Here is a 27,546-nt window from a genome sequence, read left to right on the forward strand (position 1 = left end):
TTATATAACTTTAAACATGAGCATGGGCTTCTAATCCCTTGCATGAATCTTTCTGTAAAAACAGTCAGAATTCTCAGGATGTATGGACTGCCTTTCCATTGTCTTCAAAACATTGTTTATATTCTCTTGTCTTGTTTAATTTTCAGAGAGCAGTGCATTTACATATATTCATAATTCTTCTTGTTGTTTTTCTCCTCTTTATTCTCTTTGTCTGGAAATCCTTTCTTCATGGACCAATCTCATCAAATGCATAGGTAAAAGTAAAGGTACTATATTATTTTGTTTCTTAGTTTCATCTGTGTGGATTACAGTGTGTCTAAGTTATGCAAATGTATGTAGACCTTTGGCATTGGTGAGAGGTACTGGGAGGTAGGTATATGTATGTTAATGAATATTTATGAAGGTAAGGTAAGAAAGCATTCTTTGAAATATTTCTGCTTTGCCCTCCCATGTCCAAGTTTTGCATTTTGGACTAATTTTTTCCATGTCAGTTGCTTAAATAATTAGTATATTTAAAAATTAGCTATAGGTTGTGGTGTCAGTCCCTGCAGTATCATTTAATGGTATTTAAATGATGTGTATAGTGACTATAATTATATCTTCCTCGTATATTCATCTCTGAATGCACACACCTGCCCTGTCCATTCTGCCTGATGCAAGCATCATTATAGCACAGCTCCAGGGTTGTAGGCTCTGGATTCTGCTCTTGTTGCCTGCTAGACGCCATAGAAACACACTGATGCCATGGAAGCCCTAAAAGGCAGCCCTGTGGTGGAAACAAAAGAGGAAAAGCAAGCTTGCCCTTTCTGCATACAAACTTGAAGAATGTTAATAGCAACTATACATTGTTGTGTCACTTGGTAAGTCAGACATGAGGACTCTTTTGAAGTATATGGAAGAAGAAACATGTTCAGTTTGCTGTTTAGATGCATCTACATAGCTTTTAGCAAAGGAAATAAGTGACTCACAGCCCAGGTAAATGTTTAGAATGGTCTTTTGTGTTTTAAATTGTGAAATAGTCAATGCGCCCTTGATATCTGATTCTAAATCAAAAATATCCTTATATACAGCAATATGCCTTTTCCTTGAATTCTATGACACTTTCTTATGTGTTAAAAGTTAACATCATGACTAGGATGAGCGTTGACTGCTCTACCTTCTTGCATTTGTATCATCCAGCATGGAACCTTTTCTGTTTCAGAAACATGAGGCAAACATTAAGCAAGAAATGACATCTAAGTTAAACGTTGTAACATAGAGCTTTAGCTTACCTGTCACAGCTTTGCCAGTTGACCATTTCCAATAGTACAACTTCATTTTGTTTTGAGTCTTAGTCACTGTGACAATGATGGTGTCATCAATTCTCTCAAAGCATTGGTGAGTCATTTGGGGTATTTCCTAAAGTCTTTACCCAAGGCTTATGTCCCATTGACAGCAAGCTCTAGTGAGTGTGTCCCTAATGGTATATATACTGTCCTGTATATGGACTCAAGGTTAAGATCATGTGGAGGAAATTGTCTTTTGCTTGCTTGTTAATAGAATGTGCTTCAGTATGTATATGCTATATATTTATATGAATGTATAAGCATAGATTTTTGAGTATATACAATCATCCATTATACTCTGAAAAAGTAACTCTTTTAAAAGTAACTCAAAATACTTTTTTAGTTATATAACTAAACATAAGGAATAGTTCATATTTACATCCAGTTGGTAACAATTCAGTGTGATTAATGTTGAGTGTCACTTCAGTATACTATGTAAGTCTCAAATGTTTCTGCTGATATGTGTAACAGAATTTTTTTCATTTCATCATTTTTATCAAATTTTGTTCTCCAATGCAAAGCTATAGAAGAAAAACATTTGATTTTTCTATTTCAATTTTTTAAAAAGATCATTGGAATCAGTGTGTATCTAATGATAGATGGAGGGGTTACTTTGATTATCAGAGTTGCCATCACATAATTGTTTATTCTAGATATATAAAAATGAAAAATGAACTTTGGCAGTCTTTCATTGTGGACTGGTTTACCAATTTACAATCTAGAGCAGAAAGTACAATTGTGACTGTCATGGCATCACACTCAGCCTGTCAGCATACCATGTGGATGAATTAGTGCACAGACAAAACTTAATAAGAGCATGACTCCAGGTCAATGTATTTCTGTCACTCAGTTGGAAGACTCTAACATATTGTCTAGGAATTTCATTTTGTAACTTTCTACATCAGCTTAAATGCTAGTTGTGCATTAAAAAGAAGCTAAATCTGACTCATGAAACATATATGGTTCACTCTGTAAACTCTTGTTACTCTCCAATCTTTCCATCACCATGGAACTCTGAAGCACTCTTCTCTACTCCACTTTTCTCTGGCAGAGTGAACTAAGAGTCTTTGAAATGGACCTCTGGAAACTTATATATTTTGGTGTCTGTATCTAGAAGCAAAATTCAATTCAAGAATGTCAGTCATCATTAATGTTTTGATTTCTTTTGTGAGAATTTTTTTACTAAATTCCAAGTACCCAGTTAGAGATGAATGCATTTTATTAATAAAAAAATAAGTAAAGATGCAAGTGAAAAAGAGAGACATTTGTATAAACCTCCTCATCCTCCTGATTTCTTCCACCAGAAGGTAACATTGGAGTCCCTTTCTGATGGACCCTTCCCAAGTGGATGTGGACCCTGATCTCTTCCAGCTCAGTCAGGGTTTGGAATCTGCAAAATATTTCACCATTTCGGTATGACAAAAATGGCTAAGGCAGATGGATACATGTTAGGGGTTGATGTTGTATGGTAGCAGAATCACGAAGAATGAAATGAATGTGTCCCTTCATGGTACATCATACTTAGGTCTGTCAGCTGGTTACTTTGCTTCAAACTTGAGAGTCAATAATTTAAATTTGTTTTATGATTTAAAATGGAAACATTTCCCACTTTAATTAAATATAATTAAGAATAATCTCCATTTTAATGGATTGTAGCTTTCTTTTGGAGAGCTCATGCAGTACCCAGAGCAAATCTAACTGCTACAGGCTGTATGATTCTAAATAGTCTTTAGGGTAATGCTTGTTATTGATTTTACATTTAGTTCACTTTAAAATTGTCAATGGCATTATTTTGGGGACCAATAGTGATGGTAATTTATTTTATTTTTACTTAGAATATAAATTTAACAATTTCCCTAGAAATTTGGTGTTTTCCTCACACCTGTCTGTGTGTGTATTTGTATGCATGAGTGCACTTGTATGTGCATATGTATGAGTGCCTTTGTCTATGTAACTGTTCAGGTCATTCCAACAATTGTTTATTTTTAAATTTACTTATTTAGATTTTACTCTAATAGTTTTCTGAAAGAATGAATGACTCTTAAATCAAGAAAAATAGCAATATGTTATACATGCAAATCCAGTCATAATTGCTGGTCACTAACGGAGGGTAAGAGACTAATTATATCAGTTACATATTGATGCTTTGAGGAAAGGCTTGTATTTTTCCTTCACAGCATAGACTTCTAATTGTGCATTTATATGTTTTGTTTTATTTTATGTCACCTTTTCTTAGTAGAGTGGAAGCTCCATGAGAGCAGGCAGTTCATGTTTCTGATTACCCATTAGATATTTCCAGGACATTTCTTTTCTTACAGGGTCTTGAATTTGCCATTTTCATGATAGCAGTGTATACAATGTGCCACTATGGACTGGAAGGAGAATGGGTCAAAGTATATAAAGGAAGGGGTAAAAAGGATGAAAAATGTTCTTAGGTATTCAGAAGAAACTAGCAAAAGATTATAAAGGATGCATTTATTACTTCCTCTAAACTTCCTTTTGTCTTTTAGCTTTCAACCCAAAGCAATTGCTTGTCTATCTACCAATAATCAGTCCGATATCACTTTCATTTGCCTTAGCATACCCAAGAGTGGATCTCTAAAGAAATATAAAGTCAAGGTATTATTGTCTTTAATTCTCAATAGAAGAAGAATTACAGCGACCAAATGGTTTCTGGAAAAAGGAAAATTCATTTTCTGCAGGGATGAATCCCCTGATGGGTTTTCACATTTTTAATGTCTTTGTCGCCACAAGGAAAAATAACCAAATCTGTAGTGTCATGTGATGTCTCTTTGATTTCATCCTTTGATTTTCTAATTTTATTAATTCCCATATACCATAGAATGTTCAGCTATTAGAAAAGTCCAAATTGAAGTCTTGTATTATGATATGTCTATTTTGTGTTTTATATAAATACTATACCATGTGTGTGAAATAATTTTTTCTTGAATCTATCAAATGAACATTTATTTGATTATTCATGATCCAAGGTGTTTAGAGATGGTCAAAGTTTATAAGCCAAACTCTGAAATGTATTTTCATGTATTCAAAAATGTATTACCTCTGTGGTATTACTGATACTTAAGATTCAAATCAGAATCAATCCTAAGAAAAATCAAAATAATTTTTCTCACAGTGAATAGTCAGATTCCTTAACAGTTAATTGATAACAGCCCTCAATATTATAGTATTTAAAAACTTTTATGTCCTGTCATAGTATTCCATTAAGCCCACTCATAAAATAAATTTGATATTTGTATGAGAGCTAACCTTCCTTGTGTTTTTCATTTTCTTTCATTTCTGTAATAGTCCAGTCAGGCTGCTGTAGCAAAATGGTATGGATTAGGTTAGGTTATAAACAGCAATTCACAGCTTCAGAGCATGGCAGGGCAAATGTCAAGGTGTGCGTTCATTTGTTCTGAAGTGAGAACTGGCCCACTAGTTATAGTACACCTTCTTTCTGTGTCCCCAGGTGCTGAAAGGTGGCAATGGAGTCTCTGGAATCTTGTATTAAGCAAAACCCACATTCTTAGAGGATCCTCCTTGCAGCACAATAATTTCTCTAAATCTCTGCTGTGTACATGTGACTACTGGGGAGACGGTGACATTCAAGCCTGGTGTTCTCCGTGGCTTTTGTTGCTATAGCTCAGCTCTTCTTTAGCTTCTTTTGGGCCATGCTTGGATTGACTCACCAGCCTTCTGATGTGCAAATACTTTTAGAAATTCTACAAGTATTTCATTGTACTTTCAGATTTCCAAATCAATTCTAAAAATAATCTTATTTACCTTGTATGGATCTTTAAGTCACATTTTTCTCCTTTAGCTCCCTAGTAAAAAGTTATCTTCATTGCTCAGAAGAGTGTAAATTATAATATGCTCTATTGAAATCATGGGGTTTTTTAATATGCACAGGCTAAGACATAATTTGTCTTCAGCTGTCTGTCACTGTGACCTGTGCCACTGCAATTTGGATCTTTCTTACATCCACAGAACTAGAAAACAGAAGAACTTTAAGCATCCACGCGGTCTAGATGGCCAACAGAAGAGCTCTCTGACGGCTCAGTGTTGCCTCTCAGTTTATCTTTACTTTGATGTCTGTCTGCTCAGTCTGCAACTAACATAAGTCACTTTGAGAACATGTGTTTGTTTGATATTTCTATGATTTAATTTATATCTCTTTGTGTTTATAAATAGTAAAGTTGCAACTGTTTTCTATCTCTGTAGTTTTGGGTTGTTAAATTCCTCATGTCTTCATTAACTCTCTTCATAGCCTTGTATTTAAAATGCTGGTTAAGTTAATAAGAATGTTATTAGATTTGTAGAAGATTAACCTCTCTTCTTGGAACATAGAAGAATCTTTCCATGCTATTTGTGGGGGGGGGAAGTTATACAACTAGGAATTTTCATGCCTGTTTAAAAAGTGCTGCAAATTACATTTAATTCTGTTGTTATTGTTGCTACTGTCTTTTTAAGACAGGATTTCTCTAGCTCTACTAGAACTTACATTGTAGACCAGGCTGGCCTCAAACTCATAGAGATCTACCTGCCTCTGCCTTCCAAGTGATATGATTAAAGTTGTGTGGCACCACCACCTGGTTCACATTTAAATTTTAACATATGTATTTAAAAAATATTCCTTTTCTAAAATGATTATCTTATTTATTGAATTAAAAATTAGCTTTGTCCATCTCAATATTTTAATCATTTCTTTTAAGATAGAGCAAAGTGCTTTGTAAATAATACAACAGATAAATCAGCAGATTTCAAGAAAACTTTATAAACTATATAATTTTATATAAAATAAAACTCTATAATTTCTCATAGTAATTAATTAAGACCAACAGATCTATGAATGTCATTGAGTGTGAGATCAGAAAACATCTGAAATCAACTTTAAAAGTAACAGTCATACTAGAGCGTCATAGGAGATCTTACTTATAGTGATATAGTGAACGTTTCTTCCAATTGCATACTAATGATTATGAAACTGGTCTTTGCCTGATTTTTCCAAGACAAATTTAGGAGTAATCTATTGCAAAACATTGCTCAGGATCCATTACATCTCATTTTCGAGTTTTCTGTTTAGAGTAAACAGATGATAACCTGTAAACAGTATACATGGTGGGAAGAGTCTTGAAGCTTCCAGACATGGATGTAGGCCCATTTTCATTCTTTCCTGACCTTGAGTAAGCTATTTAACCTTTGACTCAAGCCTGGAACTCAGAAGACTGATGAAGGAGAATTATAATGTGTTCAAGTCAGCCTGGGCATGCTATAAGTTCTTACAACAAATTAATAAAAAAAAACTAACAATACACAAAATCTTAACCTCATGTATCCAATACATTATCCATGTAATGTCGGTTAGTAAAATAATCCATGACTCAAGGTGGTTACAGACTGCAAATGTTTTTAGACATGTTTTTGTATCAAGAATAGAAAAAGTTATCCCATCCCTTTGAATTAAATGATTTTTGGAAATAAATGAACCACAATATGCCCAAAGTCTATCAAACATGGTGCCCTTGTTTTACTGTCTACTTGCAATTATATCAATTTGTTATTATTATTATTAATATTATGAGATTACTTTAGATTGTAGCAAACTGAATTTGGGCATCTTAATGGCCTGTACACGTGTTAGAAGTACCTCTGTGATTCTTAGTGCTTGTTTAATAGTGGGCTGGCAGATTGAAAAAATAATTTGCAAAATTTTATTTTAAATTATATTTTTAAATGATTGTGGTGTCTCATAGGAGACTATTTTTAATATTCTCCCTCCCTCCATTTTTCTTTCTCTTTCTCCCTCCTTAGTTCCCTTTCTCTTTCTTCTTCCTTTCTCTTCTGTTCCCTCCCCTTCCCTTCTTCTCTTCTTCCTTTCTTCCCCCCCCCACCCTATTTTTTTCTATTTGCTCAAGACAAATATCCTTAAGGGCCAAAAATTCAATAAAAGTAGAAGTCTTCTCATTGGCCCAGAGGAATGCAGGAAACTAAATGGACCTTTGATCTTCCTGTTCTCTGTTTCAGTTAGGAGGTCTTTGGGAATTTAGTGGGGACTTGAAAGCCTGTCCTATACCAGTGATGATCAAAGATTTACTTTAAAAATTCTCTTGCTAATCTATTTTAAATGTATTTCAAGCAGGCAATACTTCCCAGTACATCTCCATGAATGTATACGTAGCAGAAATGGCTTGTGGAAACTTGGTTTCTCAATAGCTTTCTTTTCTTTTCTTTTCTTTTTTTTAATCTCTTAAGGAAATATTTTTAATAATTTATGACTTACTTTCATTTCAAGTAGCTCAGGTTGTGCTTTCCCAAACAAGGAAATAAGATTTCTTATTCTCAGGTTACCTACCTTTAGGTTTTCAGCTTTACCATGCCTAGAGATGAGTGTTCATGTGGATGACTGATAAGGAGTCCAGATCTGCATCTATTAGGCTTGAGAAATAGAACCTGAACTGATGAAAAATAATAGTATGGGACTCTCGGATTACAAACAAATAAAATTGCAGAGTTTGAGGCCATTATTTAAAGTAAATGTCATAAGTTTGTCCTTTTTGGAAAGAAGGAAATGCAGATGGAGAAGAGGGAGAGCCATGGGAGAAGAAGGAAAAGAGGAAGAGAGAGAGAAAACTGGAAAAGAGAGAAGAGGTAGTAAAAGAAGATTTTTCTTTAATCTTAGTCCAGGTTACTGAGTCAGCATTGATGTGGATCACACTCTGTTATGCAGGTTATAAAAGCCCTGCTTTTCAGAAGGGAATTTTACTGACCTTAAGAAAGATAACTTGGGGTGCATGATGTTAAGCTCCCAAAAATCCATAAAGAAATTTTTAAAAAGGAAGAAAGAAATATCACCACATTGATGCTACTACTTCTCCAAAATGAAGCTGTTCACTTTCAATTTATACTTAGTTATAGAAAAGGTCTCTTACACATACCAGACAAAGTTTTTCCTTTTCTATCGGTTTATTCACCTTTGAAGTGCTGTGCATCCTAGGTCGCATAACTTCCCTTGCATAACTGACACAGCTGAAGCTCTGGAAGTCTTTACTCTTAGTCAAGTAAGATTTAGGATGTTCCTATAGTTGTGAATGAATGAAGGCTATTTTTTTTCATCTTACGATCATTTTGCCATATAACACAGATATAGTCTATGAAATTATGCCACCAAAGCCACAAATGAGATCATCCAGAAAATCAAAACAGCATATTGTTACATGACATTTAAAAACCACATTTTGTTTTGTTTCATGGGAGAGCTACATGGTCAGTTGACCCACTTTCCCATTTTATTTTTTATAGCTGACATTTTAAAGATTGTATACATTTGTAGAAAATTTAATTATCCACTTAAGGAAACAACCAAATTTAGAATTGGTTAACATGCTGCCAAAGGGATGGAATTCCCTAAATTGGTCAATTGTGATTGCCCTTGGCAGGGAAGCCCTAGAATACAAGCTAGTTGTGGCTTTTCAAACATTCCTAGTAGCGAATTCTTCCAGCAATCTGCAAAGGTTAGAGAACAGCGAAAAATTTTGTTGTGCTGACTTAAAATGATTTTGATAGCTTATTCTGTCTATCAAGTAATTGTGAAATGAAAGGATACATACCTGATCCACAGCCATAGGCACCTGCTTTTCCCATTGTTTTGCCCAGCAGTTAGGGCTGTATTGACCCACCGTACTTTCTGTGACTAGAGATCGTTACTTCCATGGGATTAATAATTGTTAGATTCAATGCAGTAGAAGGATAGAGGCGCCAGCAAGTGGTCCACAAAGAAGTCCCACTCTCGAGCTGATGGGTGCGAATACTGTTATTTTTATTTTTGTCTTGTCATTGTGTCTAGGAGGAATGGCAATGACCTTTTAGACTAAGTCCCGTTGACATTTTTCCTTAACTATCTGAAATATGGCATGGCTTAGCCAAAGGAAATAACCTCTGCTGAGACCCCTATTTAAGCAAATCAATCAAGTATTTCTCTTTACTGGTAGGACATATGAACACTTGTTCACACATCAGTACAACCTTGACATAATCTCCTTTTTTTTTAAAAAAAAAAAGACTGTCCAACACACATAAGCAAATTGTATGTTGAGGCATATTTTTAAATACAAAAATTTTCAAGAACCCTAAAAACCTTTTTTCAATAGGTTCATGGCAGTTGGAATTCTGTGCTTAAAACAAAATAAAATAAATGAAAAAACTCATCTTCCCCCTAAGAAGACACAAAGCACATGTTAGCCATTACCAAGTCCACCAAATAGATTTTTTTTCCAAAAGTTCAAAATATCTGAACTTCAGAGTGACAAGATCTTCTTTGTTGTTTTTTTTTTTTTGTACAGTCGCATATACTTTAACTCACTCTGTACTGCTTCTAAGTTGAGTTTTCTCACTGCTGAAAAGAATTACCATTTACTTTAAGAGAACTTCACCTACTGAGAAAGATGTGGTTAGACAATTGTGTTTGACTACTCCAACTAAATAGCTGTTTCTCCTCTAGTTAAGAGGTCATTCAAATTTTTAAACCCATGCTGTAGTGGTCATTAATGTATTATTGATATGTGATTCAGATTTTGTTTAAGAAAATATAATAAGTTGAGTATGTCACAACTTTTGAACTTTTACAGCAATGCCTGATCATGGATTCTCCATAATACCTTTAGGATCAGTTTCAACAGTAAAATCTGATAACGCGATCAGACAGAAAAGGCTGAATAAGAAATACCAAGTTGACATAAAACTGCATCACAAACACAACTGGATACTGACTGGAGATTATAGTGAAAGACCCATTAAGCAGAATTATTCCATTTGAGGAAAGAACATGATGTAGGAAGTAGACATTTGGTCCCAGGAGTTTATCAAAGCAGGAGAGAGAATAATCTTGGAGCCATTAAAAAGATAATATATGTATATTCAAAAATCTCAAAAGGATGTGGTTAAAAGAGACATGTAAACAAGAAAAACAGGCTGAGGTGTGCTGAAGTGACAAGGCCAGTCTCCTCTCCGGACAGGAAGAGTGGAGTCTGTAGACACAAAGACAGGAAGACATTGTGTTTTTCTCCAGGTAGTTAAATGCAGAAGAACAGTGCCAGCAGCTGGAGAGGACTACTTCAGCTCTGAGAAGACTCTGTCTACAGATGGTTGCATAGTTCATGTAATTGAGGGGACACGAGAAATTATATACTCATCAAAAATAAATCTCTCAGTAGCCAGCCCTGCTAAAAAAAATTCACATGAAATATCTGAAAGTGCCTCATACTTCTCATTAATGTGTCTGTTCCTAGAGAGTGATCTGGTGATATACACGAGACAAATGCAATTTACTGTGAGCGAAACAGATTAGGAGACATTCGACAGCCCTTTGGTAAGCCTTAGTGAGGTTTCCGCAGAGGTGGAAGCCATTAGGTCACTGTCATGATAGGTACATGAATCACACAAAAAGTGGAACTTGATAGAAAGTACCTAAATTGGGGGGTAGGTACCTAAATTGTGTCAATAGCAAACTTTAGTCTACTGACTACACTGCCACTGCTAGATCAAACCAGTCAGAATGGATTTAACACTGCACCTGATATTTACTTCTGTTGTAAAATTATCTAGCAGAATGGCATTCATTGGTTTTCATTTTCTATGCAACAGTGAGATCTTTAAGACAGGTTTACTTGTTTTGTATTGAGGGCAGGTGTGATCCGTAGAAGATAGTAAACTTCTATAAAAACCAAGTACTATTCCACATCTTAGCCAAAGTCCAAGAGATAATTGGAGCAAAGTCTGTATTCAATGAACATACAGACTGCAGTAGAGTATACCTACAAATTAGATGCCACGCTCTAAATCATCAGGTGTGTAGCTTTAGTCAAGCAATTTGTCCTTTCGAAATCCCATTTTCCATATTTGTAAATTTCAGGCAAAACTACTTGTTTTATTGTAGATATGAAATCAAAAAGGTGAAAAAGTATATATTTCTAGAGAATGGTGTGTGTTCAACTGAAGAAGAGTGTAGAGAACTATTTCTCTATTGGTGACTAAAAGAAAATGAAGTCATTTTTCAAGGGAAACCAAAACCATGTTGAATGACATAAAGGAAAGATAAATGGGAAAAAGCCTCTTACCCTGAGTATCCATATTTTCACAGTCCAGCGAGTCTTAGATGTTGAGAAATGAAGTGATATGAAAGGGACTATAAGAAATAATATCACACACACACACACACACACACCCCACATCTTGTGTAGACCAAAGTTGTTCAGGTAGCATCTTACATAGTTCAGACTAACTTTGTACTTTCTACCTTTGTACTTTCTATGTGCCTGAGGATGAATGTGAACTTCTGGTCCTCTGGTTTCCACATCCTAAGTGCTGAGATGGCAGACATACGGTACCACAATTGTTTTAAGTTTGTGTTAACAACCAAACTAACTCTCACCAGCAGCTGTTTCCCTAGCCCTGTGAGGATTTCTGTTAAGACTTTCATTTTACTGCTAACTGAGCAAAAAAAGACAAACATAAACAAAACCCTTACAACATATCTGACATATCTACCTGAATGATGATTGGCAAATGGTCCTAACATCATTTATGAGGCAAAATAACAAAGGCAAATCATTTTCCTTTAACAACAAACAAAACAATTACTTGATTAAAGTATTATGGTCCTGTTAACAATGAACTAGTTCTAATTGCTTCACAACAAAATGTTCAGGTGGCTTTTGACTTATTTTGCTTAATTGCTTTGCTTCGATATAAAAGAATATAGGCTTAGAAAAAACCCTTAATTCCATCACGTCTTTGAATTCCCTTCCAGGTTTTATTTTGGAGTGTTTTAAAAAAATGTGTGGAAATTGTAACATAGCCAATAGAGCACAGTAAGTGACTTCAAGCAAGAAAGTATGTGATCTTACGTTTCACACAATGGTAATTGTGAAATCCAGTACAACCAGAAAACCAGACAAAGTTTTTGAGAATTGAAAAGGAATTAATTGACAAATGAGAGCAACATATCATGTGGCAACACTGTAGAAGCCTTCTAATGAAATGAGCAGTGAACAAGGCTCCCTTCCTCTGCAGCTGGGTTGACCCAAGCTTAGTTTGTGAGCCCAGAGGCAGAATAGAGTTGACACCTCTGAAAATAATAACTTGAAATAAATATTGTAACTGTAAAAATTGTTAATTTTAATTAAAAATATGTCTGTTTAAATCATCACCATTCACCCATGTTGCTATCGTTATATCCTAAAATTTTTACTAGTTTACTCCAAAGGGCTCTTCTTTATTGTTTTTTTAAATTTTTGATAGAGTTAAACAAGTCTGTATAGACTCAAGAAAATGAAATGCCTTCTATAAACAAGTTAACTCTCTCATATGCAAACCCTGACTTTTTTTCCCAGAGTTTACAGTTCTGTCTCTTAATGTCATCCTTTCCAGAGTTGAAGCCTTGTCAGATCTCTTTGCTCCGTTTCCTGCCTCTGTACTACACTCACTAGGCTACCCTTCAAATCCAAAAGTAGGCATTGTCCATGCTCTCTGAGCAGGGCACAGCAAGATCAAGAAGTTTGAATCAGAAGTGTGAATCTGCATATAATGTTTCTGATGTCCAACTTGTGTGTGTGTGTGCTTCTGTGTGTGTCTGTGTGTGTACTTAATATCCTTTTGTGGACACTTGTCAAATTTTAAAAGAGAGAGCCATCTCATTCTCTGCTCAGTCGTGTATACTTTGAGCTTTCAGGGAGACTTAAAATATTTCTGTTCAACCCTAGCATCTCTTGTTAAAAAGCAACCATTTTACCAAATGTTCTCTCCAAGATATTAGGAGTCAATAATAAATAACAAATAATGCAGGGTTCCCGTCAAGAAACATAGTAGTTAAAGGTATTTTTGAAAACATTTTTCTCAACAGTTAAAACTCATAACAATATATTTTACAAGAGCAACATTCCACCTTATCTGAGCTATTAACATCATGATTTTCAACTCACTAACCTTATCAAGAAATTACAATTTCTTCTCTATTGATACCGTAGCAAGTTATCACAATTTGGGCAGGGAGGGGTTTTGAGACAGGGTTTCTTTATAGCTTTGGGGCCTCTCCTGGAACTAGCTCTTGTAGACCAGGCTGGCCTCGAACTCACAGAGATCTCCCTGCCACTACTTCGCAAGTACTGAGATTAAAGGTGTGTGCCACCATCACCCAGCAAGTTATCACAATTTTATCAACATCTTTGGAAAAAATTTATTACCCTACTGTTGTTCATGTCAGAAGTGTGGTATAGATCTATCTCGCTGGACAAAAGACTGGAATTTGGGAATTTGAATCCTTTCTTTTCCAGTTTTGAAGCTCTTCTACACCCCTTGACTGGTGATTCCATTTCACATTGTCAAGGCAGAAACTTTGTATTTCTCTGAACATTTGTTTCATAGTTGTATTTTCTTCTTGTATATTATTATTTATAAAGAATTTGTACTTATTTCATACTATGAAAATCCATGATACTCTCTCTCTTCACGTGTCTATTGTTTAGCAAACTTAATTACATCTCTAAGTTCAATTGCTTTTTCTATGTAACCTAATGCACTCTTATGTTCTAGAGATTAAGATTTGAGCATCTTTGAGTGCTATTATTTTGACTTCTCATGACAGATAGCTGCTTGTTCCACAAAAAAAAAAAACAGAAACAAGTGAACTAATGAATTTGCAAGAAGTAAATCTAAAAACATAAAATCCGAGAGTGTAAAAGTTTCAAGGAACAAAATTTCACCTGCCTTTTAAAAATAAAGATTATGCTGGCAACACAACAAATTTCAGAACTATGTAACTAGAGGAAAGAAACATGACAACTGTGCTTTAGTCAAAATGATACCTGGCACTCACCTTTGTGAGAATCAGAGCAGAAGAAAGGAAAGTACATCGGAAGTAAGATAGATTTTATATTCATTTGTTGTGGGCTGTGCAGAGCTGCAGACAAGATCAAAAGGTATAAATGAGCCGCAAGGTGGTGTAGCTCCTTTACTCTCAGTGCTTAGGAGGCAGTCAAGCCGATCTCTGTAAGTTCGAGCCAGGTTGTCTGCAAAGTGGGTTCTAGGACAGTCAGAGCTGTTACATACAGAAACCCTGTCTTGATCCCCTCAACCTCAAAAGAAACAAAAAGAAAAAAAAAGTTGCAACTGATTCCCAGGTTCCCATCATAATCTGAAGTTGAGTGAAGATACCATCTAAGAAGATGTATAAACTCACCACTAGGATATGAAGACAGGGAGACTGGTTACCATTAGCAACCAAGAAATTTTGAAGCCTAATATAATAAACAGATAATAAAATATAATCACTTGTTATAAAATATGTGATAGGGAATAAAGCTGGGTAACATGCCAATATCCAGGTGAGAATATATATAATATATCAGAATATATTTATAATATCTAGTGCAAGATTGCCTTCTATACTATTCTCTACCTGTTTGAAATGTGTCAAATATTTAGTAGATTGTCCAAACAATGAGACCATACTTGGAAAATTGATGTTCTATCAGTCTTTTACTTCAATGTGACCATAAACTACTTATGAGGTCCTTTTGAGAGTTCTTTATATAAAATAAATATTAACCGTTTATAAATATGTAAAATAAACTGTCATATAGAGCAAGAGAGACGTTCTTACTGCACATATGAAAGTTTCTGGAAGTAAAGAGATAGCTGGGGAGAGCCTCTCTGGTAAAGGGAAGGCCCAGAAGAAAGGGCAGCGTGAAGACAATACTAAGGTGACACGCAGAACGTGGTAATGGAGGGGCACGGCATGGCTGCAGCACTGGTAGCCTGAAAAGGGCTTTGAAACAGGAAGCTGACAACATTCTAGTCCATAGCTGTAGATCATTTGTAACTAACTATTGGGGTGACACACAGAACCCTCTTTATCTTCACAGTCTCAGTGACCATTAGTGCCATAAGCAAATTCATGAATCACACAAGTATAGCCAATGGCAGATTTCTGTGTACCTGAATTTAAAGTCTGGAACTGGACACTTATTTTGGAATCAAGACAAAGCTGTCACTGCTATTTGTGAATATGTGTGAGAGAGTCAGGGCACGGCCTTCACCGAAACCTGCTAACTGCCAGTTGCCATTTGCTGTATCAAGACGGAAGGGGTAGTAAGAGAAAATGAAAGGAAGGAGCTGTGGAACAGATGAGGTCAAAGGTGATGGGGTCTGAACTGATAAGGTGATGCTAGGAAGCACACATTTCAGAGGTGAAAATCTAATCAAATGTTTGGTGTTGCAAAGAGAGCGAGGCTGGCAGTAGAGGGCACTAAATAAACTAAGGAAGACTTTGAGAGCTGAACTCGATATGGCAGGTGAAAGGTCAGAGATAAAGGTCACTTATAGAGCTTCAGTGACAGTGTCTACAAAGATTACGCTTCTGAAAGAACAGACAGGAGAAGAGTCTCTGCCTTAGAAGGCACTCAGGTGGAGAGCGACCCCAGTTTGGGCATGGAGAGGAAGGATGAAGTACTGAAGAAGAACATAAAAACTTGAAAGTGTGTTCCAAACAGTGACAGTTTGTCAAAAGATGTCATATTGATGGATACAGTAGACCCTTGTCAAACGAAGGTCAAGTTACTTTGTACATGCAAAATGTTTTACAAATGAGGGAACTAAGAAGTAGGGAAGTGTTTTGCCTAAGATAAAGCAACAAGTGACACACAATATAGTTTAGATCATAAAAGGCATCCCGCCCCAGTCACATGCTACTGCATGGCCTCAGTGCCATCCCTGCCCCGTGCTTCGGCTTTCACTCTGTGTACTTAAGGGAACCACTTCAGCCTATTCCCAAAGCAGAATAGTCACAGTAGGATTGCGCAGTACTGAGGGTTTCAAAACCATGTTTTCTAGACTATAAGACAGCAAACAGAGACTGAGCCCTGCCAGGATCACCAAGGTGAAAGACGCTAGGTTTATTTTTTCCAACTATATATGTTTTAGCTGAGTCATTCTGACTTGTCTCATTCTTTTGAGTGAAATTGTTATGAAACAAGCTGTATTCTTCCATTCAAAATGCCATAGATGACACAGAGCTAATGGATTTCAAGTGGTGCTTTGTGGAGCCTGGGGCTTTGGCATACACATGCCAAGACCACTGTGAAGGAAGCCCTGCTAAGAGCTGTATCAAGATTCTACAGCCATTAATCTGTTTTAATACTGGACTTCCTCCCATTTTCTATATCCAAAGGGACTCTTATTTCCGGAATATTTGAAAACTCCCATTAGTGGTTAACTCCTGCTACTGGTCTACAGCTAGTACTTCAGATTTTACCCTTTAAAATTTTGAATCCATTAAAGCATTCCAGATTTCATTGTTTCAAGGGATAAAATAAGGCAAGTTCTATTTTACCATATAAGTACCTTGGGGCCACTGGGCCTGTGGTGAGGAGTATCTCAGGCCTCTGCCAGCGCCATTGCTTTTGCCTCAGGGAACACTGAAGAAATTTTATGTTTTCACTGGTGAACACCAGGGCTGCCACTGAGCACAGGAGATGCAGCTAGGCTTGAAACATTTCTTCTGCAAGCAATACAAACATGTTCATGTATTTTCCATCCATTTGCAATATTTTCTATTCTTAAATTGTAAGTCAAGTTCTAACCTGATACAAAATGATAATTCAAAAGGTCCATGGGGCCTATTAGGAAATGGTAAGTTAAAAGTCAGTATCATCATATACATATGTATACACATACCTTCCATGGCCATTCCTTAAAAAACTACATTGTATGCACACACCTTACATGACCATTCCTTAAAAAAAAAACTACATTGTTCATATACCCAGTGGAAACAGATGTTATTAAAAAGTAGTTTTTGAGCCACATTAATGTAGTCTTACAGTAAGACAGAACAGGTTCAGTATAGGTGGAAGAGCTGATCATGTTAGTTCATAAACAAGGATGAAGCAGTCAAATCAAAATATAGGTTAGATTGCTCTGGGTGCCAACTATCCAGAAAGCAGAGAAAGTGCTTTTTAAAGCTTTTAATAGACCTCTCAGCTAGTCAGAGTATCTTATTATAAACACTGTTTAATATATACCCTTTTTAAGTGTTCTAAAAGAAAATAGTTTTATTCCATTTTGCTAGTTCCTGTACTATGTATGTTCTGGGTACATTTTCAGTGTAGTGATACAGTTGTGATTTCTTCCTAGCATCTTGGCTCTTGATTTGTATCTCTGATGCTACTAACACTTCTAGTAATTTAAAATAAGACAAGATTATATAATAAAACATTGCATCTCTATGCAAGCAGATTTTTGTTTTTAGTGTTACTGTTTTGTTTGTTTCTTTTTAAACAGAATCTCACTATGTAGCTCAAGCTAGCTCAGAACTTGCTGTGTGTTCTTGATTGGCCTTGAACTCAAATTCCAGCATCCCAACTAACATGATTACAGACTGGTGTCACCATGTCCGGCTAAATTTCAACTTCAAAAGCTCTTCCTTATCATCTCAAAGCAATTGTCTGAGAAATTGGATAACGATACTTGACTCCACTTTGGCACATGAGAAAAGGTCACCAAGATAGTAAGGCTTCCTGGTGCCATGCGAGTGAACAGCAAGGTCACACTGCTGGTGCCCATCGGTGCCTAGAAAGACTGTGCTATACTCAATTTGAGCTTTCTGCCATCAGTGGAACAAACCCACTAGAAAGACTATGTCTTATAAAATACCCTTCCTTGAAAACAGTGCTGTTCCCACAAATTCGATCAGACAACATAATTAATTGATACCAAATTTTTGGATGACTACTTTCCAAGATAAGTTAACATGATATCTAGGCTGCAATTTTGAAAACCATTCTTTCTGAGAGTGGAGTTTTGGGTATAGATCTAGTTCATTAATATTTATGCTGTTGTTCTTGCTCTTTTGTTCCTGAGAAAATTTATTTTTATTCTTACTGTGTTCCTAACTGTAAATGTGATTCAGCATCTTTAAAAAAATCTTTGACTGTTTTAACTTTTGTGTGTCTTATAAGCAAAATGAGTTGATGTTTGGTATAATGGTCACTGCTGAGAGTAAACTAATTTCCTTGTCCTTGCCTATCCTTTAAGGACAATTTCTAGTTCTTTGTAAATGAATTGATGGTGTCTAAGAACTCATTGGGTACTAACAACATTGCCACTTCTGACAGTCAACTGAAGGAAAGCCTCGTGTAGGGGATAAAGCATGCACTTTTATTCCTACTTCTAAAATCTAGTGGCCCCAGTTTCCTGTTGGAGACTCATATGGCTCAATCAGAGGTTCATCCCCTCCTTAATGTTTCCGTCTTCTAGCAGGTATGCTGCAATTACTGATGCAGTCATTCTGTAAGTACGTATAAACACAAAGAAAAGGATTCTGATGAGTATGAATTGGCATTGGGATTGATATAATTCATACTCTATGAAAGAAGTGAAGATAGCTGATATTCTATGGATTCATACTCCATTCTATTCTATTGAATTCATACTCCATTCTATTGGATTCATACTCCATTCTATTCTATTGAATTCATACTCCATTCTATTGGATTCATACTTCATTCTGTTGGATTCATACTCCACGAAGATAGTTCTATTGAACTGTTTTTTGGTTTATTTTGGTCTAAATTGTCCAAATGGTCCTAATTTTATTTTCTTCTTCATTTTCAAGCCTCTTTGAATTTTCCTTTGAGATTAAAACATTTTTGATGTCTCTTAATGAAACTAATTTTGTCTCAGATCACTAAGTAATTGACATGAAAAATCAAATTTACAATTCTTATTCCTTATCCAGTTTTTGACAATAGCTCATTAAAACTTAATCATCACAAAATTTATTGCACCTCTTTCTGTTATTCAAGGAACATAAGAATATATCTGACTGGTCATAGTATACTGTGAGCCAAACCTTCATAAGTGAAAAGAGTAAATACAGATTGAGTAACAGGGTAGAATGGAGAAAGCTCAAGCAGTGTAGAGTAGGTGGAAAGATGAAGGAAGATTTAGATTTTATGTGTGAGGTCTACCCTTGCAGAATGCTGCAGACGAGACTCAAGGTGATTGTGTAAGAGTTCAATCTTTTGATTCTTAAGAGTAAAGTTGCTTTTCTTCTCTGGAAATTTCAGGCTTCCCGCATGACCTATATCATATGAGTCTTAGCTTACTTATTCCTCTTATTACAGATCCATGTAGTCTAGGTCTCAGATTTTCTGGCTTACACAGGATGGCCTTGCTCAGATATATCTCATGGTATCCTATTGCACATCACAGAAATTCAATTTCACATGTAATCTTCACTTCAGAGAAGCACTGTTTTTGCAGCCATGAATAAGCCAGGCTTGTGTCTGATTTTGTGTCTGTGGCATCCACTTTCTCACCTGTGGTGCCACTGTTTGTCAAACTTTTGGTGGCTGAGTAAGTCTAATTGAATTGATAGTAACAAATGCATTTTCTTTGAATGCATACAAAACTAACTTAGATCTGATGACCTGAACCGGAGGCTGCGTCTAAGTAGAAAGTTGGAATTTTAGGATGAAACTCCTTCAAAGGTGAGTTTAGAAAATACCTTGGATAACTGGAATGTAATTCAGTGTGGGACATAGGAAGGAGTGCAATAGAGTGATTGGAATCAGCTGTATGTTTACAAATCCATCATTGTTCACAGTTACACTGGTTCCAGTCAGCTAGGAGGAAACTGAGGTTAACAGCATTTTATTTCTTATTATTTGCTGTGGAAACATGCTGTGTTCTGTAATTGCATTGCCCGCTTTCACTTTATTACATGAATGCTATCGTGGATTCTTTCATTTTCTATTTTTTATTAGAATCCTTCTTTCCCTATTTTGAAACAGGATCTCTCCATGTAGCCCTGACTGTTTTGGAAATTGCAGTGTAGACCAAGCTGACCTCAAATGCACAGAGACCGATATGCCTGTGTGTGCTTCCCAAGTGCTGGTATTAAAAATGTGTGCCATACTCCCGCCTGATGATTCAGTTTTTAATATGTGCCAGAAGAGCCGCTTTTGTTGTCTTTTGCCCCTCTAGTCTGCACCCATTTTAAAATCTCCCCTGTACATAAAACCATAGCACTTGTTCTGCATCTCTCAGAAACCTTGGTGTGTTGCTCCACTTGTCTTCAAAGTCTCCTGCTGTTTACTTTGACATAGAAGGCTTTAGAAAACTGACATTTATGTTTCTTAAACTGTAAAGTTTGTGCATTTACTTAATTCTGTCACATATCAAAGGTTCTATAATATCGCATACAAGAAGTAATATCAGAGAGAACACTGTAAGCAGGAACACTGAAGTGACATATTTATGCCGCCTTCCCCCCTGCCTGGCAAAATATTAAGAGGAAATGTCAGCATCTCTTTGAAACAGACTTTTTAGGATCAGAGTTTCATTTTGTTTTGAGTTTTGAAAACTGTTTTCTGTTTTTGAGAGTTCCTGGGTGCAGCCTCCCTGTCATAGAGAGAAGACTATGTCTCATAAGGTGTCCTGATCCTTTGACTCTTGTAGTATTGTTGACAGCTTTTCTGCTGTGTTGCCTGAACCTAGATGTAGGCATTGCACTGTAGATGTATCAGTTGGGGTTGGATACCATGGTTGGTTGTTTTCTGCATTTTACCCAGTTGTAGACATTTCAATGATACTGTCTTTCTCAAAAGAGAATGTATTTTTTTAATAAGGAGTGAGATCTACACTCATCTGTGAGTATAAAGATACATATTTAAAATTCAGTTAGGAATTATAGTGGTTTAGGAATGTGACAGTAGGAGATTTTCAGCTATGTCCATGATCTCACCGTCCACAGGTGGCTGACGACATTTACAATAAGCAGACATGATACCACTTTTAAGTGGGTGTTAAGTCCAATTAGACGGCTGCTGGTTGCCCTCCAAAGTACAAGAGCCGCTACTGGATCTTGGGGATATCTTGCCTTGCTGTTCATTTTTGTGATTAGTAGGTTTCACAGGAGGGTAGAATTGTAGATGGAGTTTTTTCTTGGCAGGTTGCATAACAGCTTCAATATTATGAGGTCTATCCTCAAGGAGGAGAATTTCAAGATACTTCCAGCTGGATTCCTCATGTCCTGTGTCTGATGTATGTGATGTATTCTGCAATATGACCTTACCCTCAAGTTCTAGGAGGAAATCAAAGTCAACAGCAATAATCTGTATTATTTTGGGATTTTCATTAACTGCCCTGACCTGTTAACAACTCTGGTGGTTTCCCAGGTCAGAGAAGAACACTTTTTCTAGACAGTATATGACCCTAAGGGAAGCATTATTTTTGTCCCTCTAAGCTCCTCTCTCTCTCTCTCTCTCTCTCTCTCTCTCTCTCTCTCTCTCTCTCTCTCTCTGTGTGTGTGTGTGTGTGTGTGTGTATGTGTGTGTATGTGTGTGTACATATACTTACTATGTTTTTTTAATTTACACAATTTTTATTGTTCTTATTGCACTCTACATTTTTTCTCCCCTCCCCTCCCTTCCTTCCCTCTCCCCTTCTATCCTAGCCCATGACCCCCACCCTCCCAATCTACTCAGGAGACCTTGTCTTTTTCTCCTTCCTACATATGAATGTGCTTTGAAGTAAACAAAATTATGTGTTATTTATCCTTCTTCTTCCATTTCCTTTTATATGCCCCATTTCCTTCTTATCCCATTCTTTGCACCTGTGTTCTACTATCCCCCCTTCTAGATCCCCTCCTTCCACCATGGCCCCTCTTTCCTGGTTTCTGGATTTACCCCAGGTTATTACATCTAAAGATTTGGAGCTAGATTAACCACAAGAGAGAATATACAGTTGTTTGTACTTCTTGGTGTGGATTACCTCACAGTATAATATGTTTTCATTTCATCCATTTAACTTCAAATTTTATGATTTCACTTTTTATTACAGCTGAATAGGATTCCATTGTGCATATGCTCCCCTTCCCATTCATCGGCAGAAAAACATTTAGTTTGTTTCCTTTCTTAGCTATTCTGAATAAAGTAACATGAATGTAGATAGAACAACTATCTGTGGAATAATATGGGTGTCATAGCTATTGGACAGTTGCTAAGGTGTGGTACATCTGGATTATATGGTGAATAATTTAGACTTTTTTTAAAATCTCTACACTGTTTTCATAGTGCCGGCACTAGTTTTCAGTCCCACCAATAGTTAATGAGAGAGCTGTACACTGACACCAGTCAGCAAACCAGTGCAGGTGGTGAAGATGGTCCTCAGTAATAATTAAACAAATGGTTACAAATTTGAAAGAAAGTCAGGGAGTCATGGAAGGAATTTGAAGAGGCAGGAATAATGTAAATACAGTATTCATGAATGAAATTAAACAAATTAATTAAAAATGTTCTAATTGATTTGATTACTCACTAGTCCTGGGTAGTTGGTTAGATTTCCTGTACGAAACATAATTTTCCTCCTGTTGAGTGGATCTTAAGTCCAATTAGGAGCTGTTCCTTATAGCCAGGGCATATCTACTACTACTGCACCCTTCCAGGTAATCATGCTGTCCTGTGACTATTCTGGTCCACATGCATCACAGCTAGGTAGGGGTGTCCATCGCACCCTTTCTTTGGAAGCTTGTATGAAGTCTTTGGGTGCCATGAAAGCTAGTCATCAGGGAGGAGGCTTTCAGGTCAGCTCTACATCAGGGGACTTTGGTTGTTTTTAGACAATGCTATCAACTTTGGAGAAGGAGATTGTAGGTAGGGAAAGAAGTAGGCCTAATGGCCTTACAATATGGACTTTGGGAGTCTGGGGTTAATCAACACTGTGCAGTGAAGACCTACCTTTTAAGACTTGCAACCCTTTGTTTTCTCTATTTCCTTAAGATTTATCTGACACTGCCACTCAGTTAAATTCTCTCTCTCTCTCTCTCTCTCTCTCTCTCTCTCTCTCTCTCTCTCTGTGAGTGTGTGTGTGTGTGTGTGTGTGTGTGTGTGTGTGTGTGTGTGTTTTGGTGGTATTCTGTTGGATAGTCTAACCATGAACACCTCGGAAATTACAGTGAATCTTTCTCTTTCAGATAATTGATTTGGAAATCTACCTCCATGCCTTTGTTTTGTAGGCTAAGAAACATGTAGAAAACCAGTATTAACATTTAGCACATTATATCAGAATGTACTTCATTTATGTTGGTGTTCGCAATTTAATCTTCATTATTTATGTATCTCTTTCGTAGTACTTTGGCAAATACACCAGAGAAAATGCATTATCTTCTTCTGAAATTGTGTCTGACTTCAGAAGACGTAACCCACAGTTTGACAAGTGTTTCATTGGATCATCTATATAAGGAAATAATTTTTAGTCTGTCTTCAGGAATCTAGAATTTTCTTCTCAAAAAAAAGGTGCTATACTCACAATCCAGGATGCCTCATTTTGTTTGATATGCAGAAGAAAAAGCTTTTATGGAAATTGTTTTATTTTCTGATTAAAAATAGACTAAACTATACTATATATTAGCTGCTGGCTTAATTAAATATGTTTCAAAAGTAATGCTTTTTAGGGAATGACATAAGAGTAGTTTTACATTAAGCAATATGCACCATTGACAATTTCAGATTTTTAGATATGGTAATTTGGATTTTATAATAATTCAATACTTTTCTTACAGAAAATTATATCAATATTGAATAAAGTAAACTATACCCTCTTTTTATTTTTCTATTCCATATGCAGCCATTTTACTTTTTATTGTTATACTTTTCATAAGAAATGAGTGATGTTTGGAAACACTATGTAGATAGTTTAACAAACAAAAAGTTTGAAATATCTATCCTCTTTGGAGTTCTGAAGTACGACACTTCCTCTTTCCCTCTTCCATGCATTAGAGGGTTCCAGACAGAAGGGGCAGTTTTCCTCATTAGAAACAATGAAGCTAATGAAAATCCTTAAGTTACACTGAAGGCTGAAAGTATCCCTGAAATGGTAATTCTAAAAGGAAACAATTTTCATCAGAGAATAAAAAAGAACATGGCTAAAGAAAAAGATATTCAAAGAGAATAAAAGAATTGTAACTCAAAGGTGCCAAGATTTTTCATGAATTACAGCAACTACAACTTAACAAGAAGATTTTATTTCAAATTCAGCAAAAATTTTGAACCTAAAGCAAATCAAGCTAGTGCTAGACATTACTCTATGACTTGTCAAAGCTATGTTTAAATCTTCTGTAGTTTCCCTGGCAAAACTACAGTAAAAATGTACTGTCAATTGGCCATGGTCTTCACACATTGTGATAATCATTTCTATGTGAGCATCAACTTCCTGGAAGAAACTTTCCTAGAGTAAATAGTACAGTATAAAATTGTGCAATTTGAGCATTAAATGAGCCTTTAAATTAACAAGGTAGTGCAGTAGAGGCAAAAAATCTTCACACTGCCAATAGATCTTTTGCACCCCTTTGTTACCTATCCTTTATCCCTCCCTCTACCAGAAAAGTTGCTGCTTGTCGCCATAGATTTGTCCACATTTTATATAAATTGAATTACACTGTGAGCTGCGTCTTGAGTTTTGTACCCTGAAATATCCAACCACAGGTTTGTTTACATCTGTAGTTTATTTCTTTAAGTAATGTATATCATGGATTTCATGAATATGTTGATTCGGTCTGTTTCATGTTATTATATAACAAGCATGGCATTTTCAATTATTTTTTTTATATTCTTAGTATTTATACTAATTCTATACATAGCATAGAAGTCAGTCAGTCCATGGATGACCTTGTGAAAGCAGGTGTTGGAGAGAGGTTTCCGGTTAGGTTTTTTTTTCAGGTTAGTTTTTATAGCAGTACTTAAGTGCTGAAGGTTTCTATGTGTTAGAAGTAGCAAGGTCTGCCTGACAGTGGTGGTGCAAACCTTTAATATCAGCACTTGGGAGGAAGATCTCCGAGATGAAGGCAGTCTGGTCTACAAATCAAATTCCAAGGGCAGCCAGGACTACATAGAGAAGCCCTGTCTCAAAACACACACACACACACACACACACACAAAAAGACAGCTACCTTGTCTTCTTAACCCATCCTAGATTCCTTTATACTGCTCTTAGATTAACTAGAGGTCAATTAGGTTAACGAGACCTCTAATACAAGCTGTTTATTTTAACGGAGAGGGCAATCTGAACTGCTGAAGAAACTTGCCTGCAAGGAAGTAACTAGTTGTCACCAATTGCCTAACAGAGATTAAACAAACAAACCAAATGTTATGGAAATATTTTCTAGTTAGTTAAAGATTAATTACAAAATTTCACCTCTGTCCATTTGAAACATTTTTTTATTCAATTCTCAAATACCCCATAAAATTATGTCTTGTGTTTGTGATTTGTGTGAATTAAGGTCTGCTTTCCTTCAGGACTATTAATCACTCTTAAAGGATGCAGGAAGTATAGAAGCTTCCACTGAACTGGGTAGGGGAAAAGTGAAGGGGTCATTTCTTACTGACTTTTTGGCTGTTTATTTGTGATGGTGTGATTTCTATTCAAGTCAAAACATTTGTCTTACTGATCTTCAATATTTCCTTCTGAAAGCAGTATTAATTGCCTTGGATTTATTTTTATGTAATTTGGGGGTGTCATACAGGTACACCTACTCATATACATAAAATACACATCTCACACCTACATATATACACAAAACTCCACACAGATATTAAAACTTTTATTATGGACAATACTCTATGGTATTTAAATAACATAGATTCAACTATTAAGTACTTGTCTGCTGTTGGCATTAACAGGGTATCAGTAACTGCAAAGAGTTTCAGGCATGTATTTACTAATATATTCCTCTATTGAAAAAGAATTTATATAAGAAACCTGTAAACATGTATGTACATTGAGATTTTTGGAAGCAAAGGCTAATGAGACTCAAGAGATGCATAAAGATGCTGAAAGGTAATGAGTTTTTTAAATGATAGAAACAAAGTGTGATAGGGGATACAAACCAAATACAACAGAACAAATAAGATTGCCTATCTACCATCGCTTAAAAAACTGCACACTGGAATGATTATTGGACGAAAGAAATAGCCAGACTCCAGTAACTCCTGCCCTTGTGTAACATCTCCTATGTGTAGTTGTTTCTTTTGTAGATATCTCCCAGGAGAATATGATTCCAGTAGGTCATAGAGCTACTAAGAATTTGGGGGATTTGTCACCTATTTGAACTTCTTACATCTCAGTATTGAGCTGCTAAAAGAAACACTAAGTGATATACTACACACGACCCATACTTGTTGCTGGTGTGATCTGCATGTAATTTCAAGTGCACACTATGTAAGACATGCGTATGTAATGTGCCCTGTGTTATTAAGTATCGAATAATCAGGAAGATGATTTATGATGTGATCCCAGATTTACCAGAGTTTCAGTGTTTGTGTTTTCTCAGTGGCTTAAGGATTCCATGTTGAGATAGATTTCGAAAGACAAGTATGGTGATACACATCTAACTCTAACATTAGAGGAAGAGGTGAGAGGATGTCCAGGGCCAGCCTTGGCTATAGAGTGAACCCAAGGCCAGCCCGGGTGGCGTGATTCTGCCTTAAAAATCCAAAAAGATACTTTTGAAAGATTTAACAATTGCAATTCCTAAACTAGTGCTCTGAGTGACTCTGAATGATTGACTTGCTCTCTGTCTGGCTAGTGATTACTGTTCTCGCTATAATGTGACCAAGGGAGTCTTGCACTAACATGTGCTATTTTGAGAATGGGAGTGATATATAATATGTTAGGAGTGATTAGTGATCTGCAATACTTAGTAAAGAACTTGATAATTTTCATTCTTAGTGGGACCGATTGCTGGGCTCCCAGTATCTGAGTAATGACTTTTTGATATAGGAAAGATGACAACTTCTGTCTAAAATTGTATTTGAGCCTTTGTCATCTGACTACGCCTGTCCAATCAACGTCATGTTCTACACTGGGACCTTTTCACCTGCTGTTCCTTGTGCATGTTTTCCTTCAAATGTTGTCAGTACACCCTCCCCTGTTCCATTTTAATCTCTGTACAAATGACATTTCTCGTGCAGTCTCTCCTGTGCTCTGAAATAGCAGCACTCCTTAGTATCAACCACCCTGTCCTATGACATAACAAATAACGTAGGTTTACATAGCTGTGTAATTGTGTATTCATCTGACATGCTGTGCACGGCAGGGTTTTTATTCCTATTATGTGCCTCTATTTGCCTCCTCCCTATCACTTAGAACAGAGCATGACAGAGCAACT

The 27,546-nt window shown here is 36.2% G+C and overlaps 1 protein-coding gene across 30 annotated transcripts in view; it reads left to right on the top strand.

Moving 5' to 3' along the window:
- Window positions 1-27,546, top strand: part of Nrxn1 (neurexin 1) — a 1,058,343-nt gene that overhangs the window by 102,020 nt on the left and 928,777 nt on the right. The window lies entirely within an intron of this gene.

The sequence above is a fragment of the Myodes glareolus genome, chromosome 6 (assembly GCF_982192425.1).
Source record: "Myodes glareolus chromosome 6, mMyoGla1.1, whole genome shotgun sequence".
Taxonomy (NCBI): Eukaryota; Metazoa; Chordata; class Mammalia; order Rodentia; family Cricetidae; genus Myodes; species Myodes glareolus.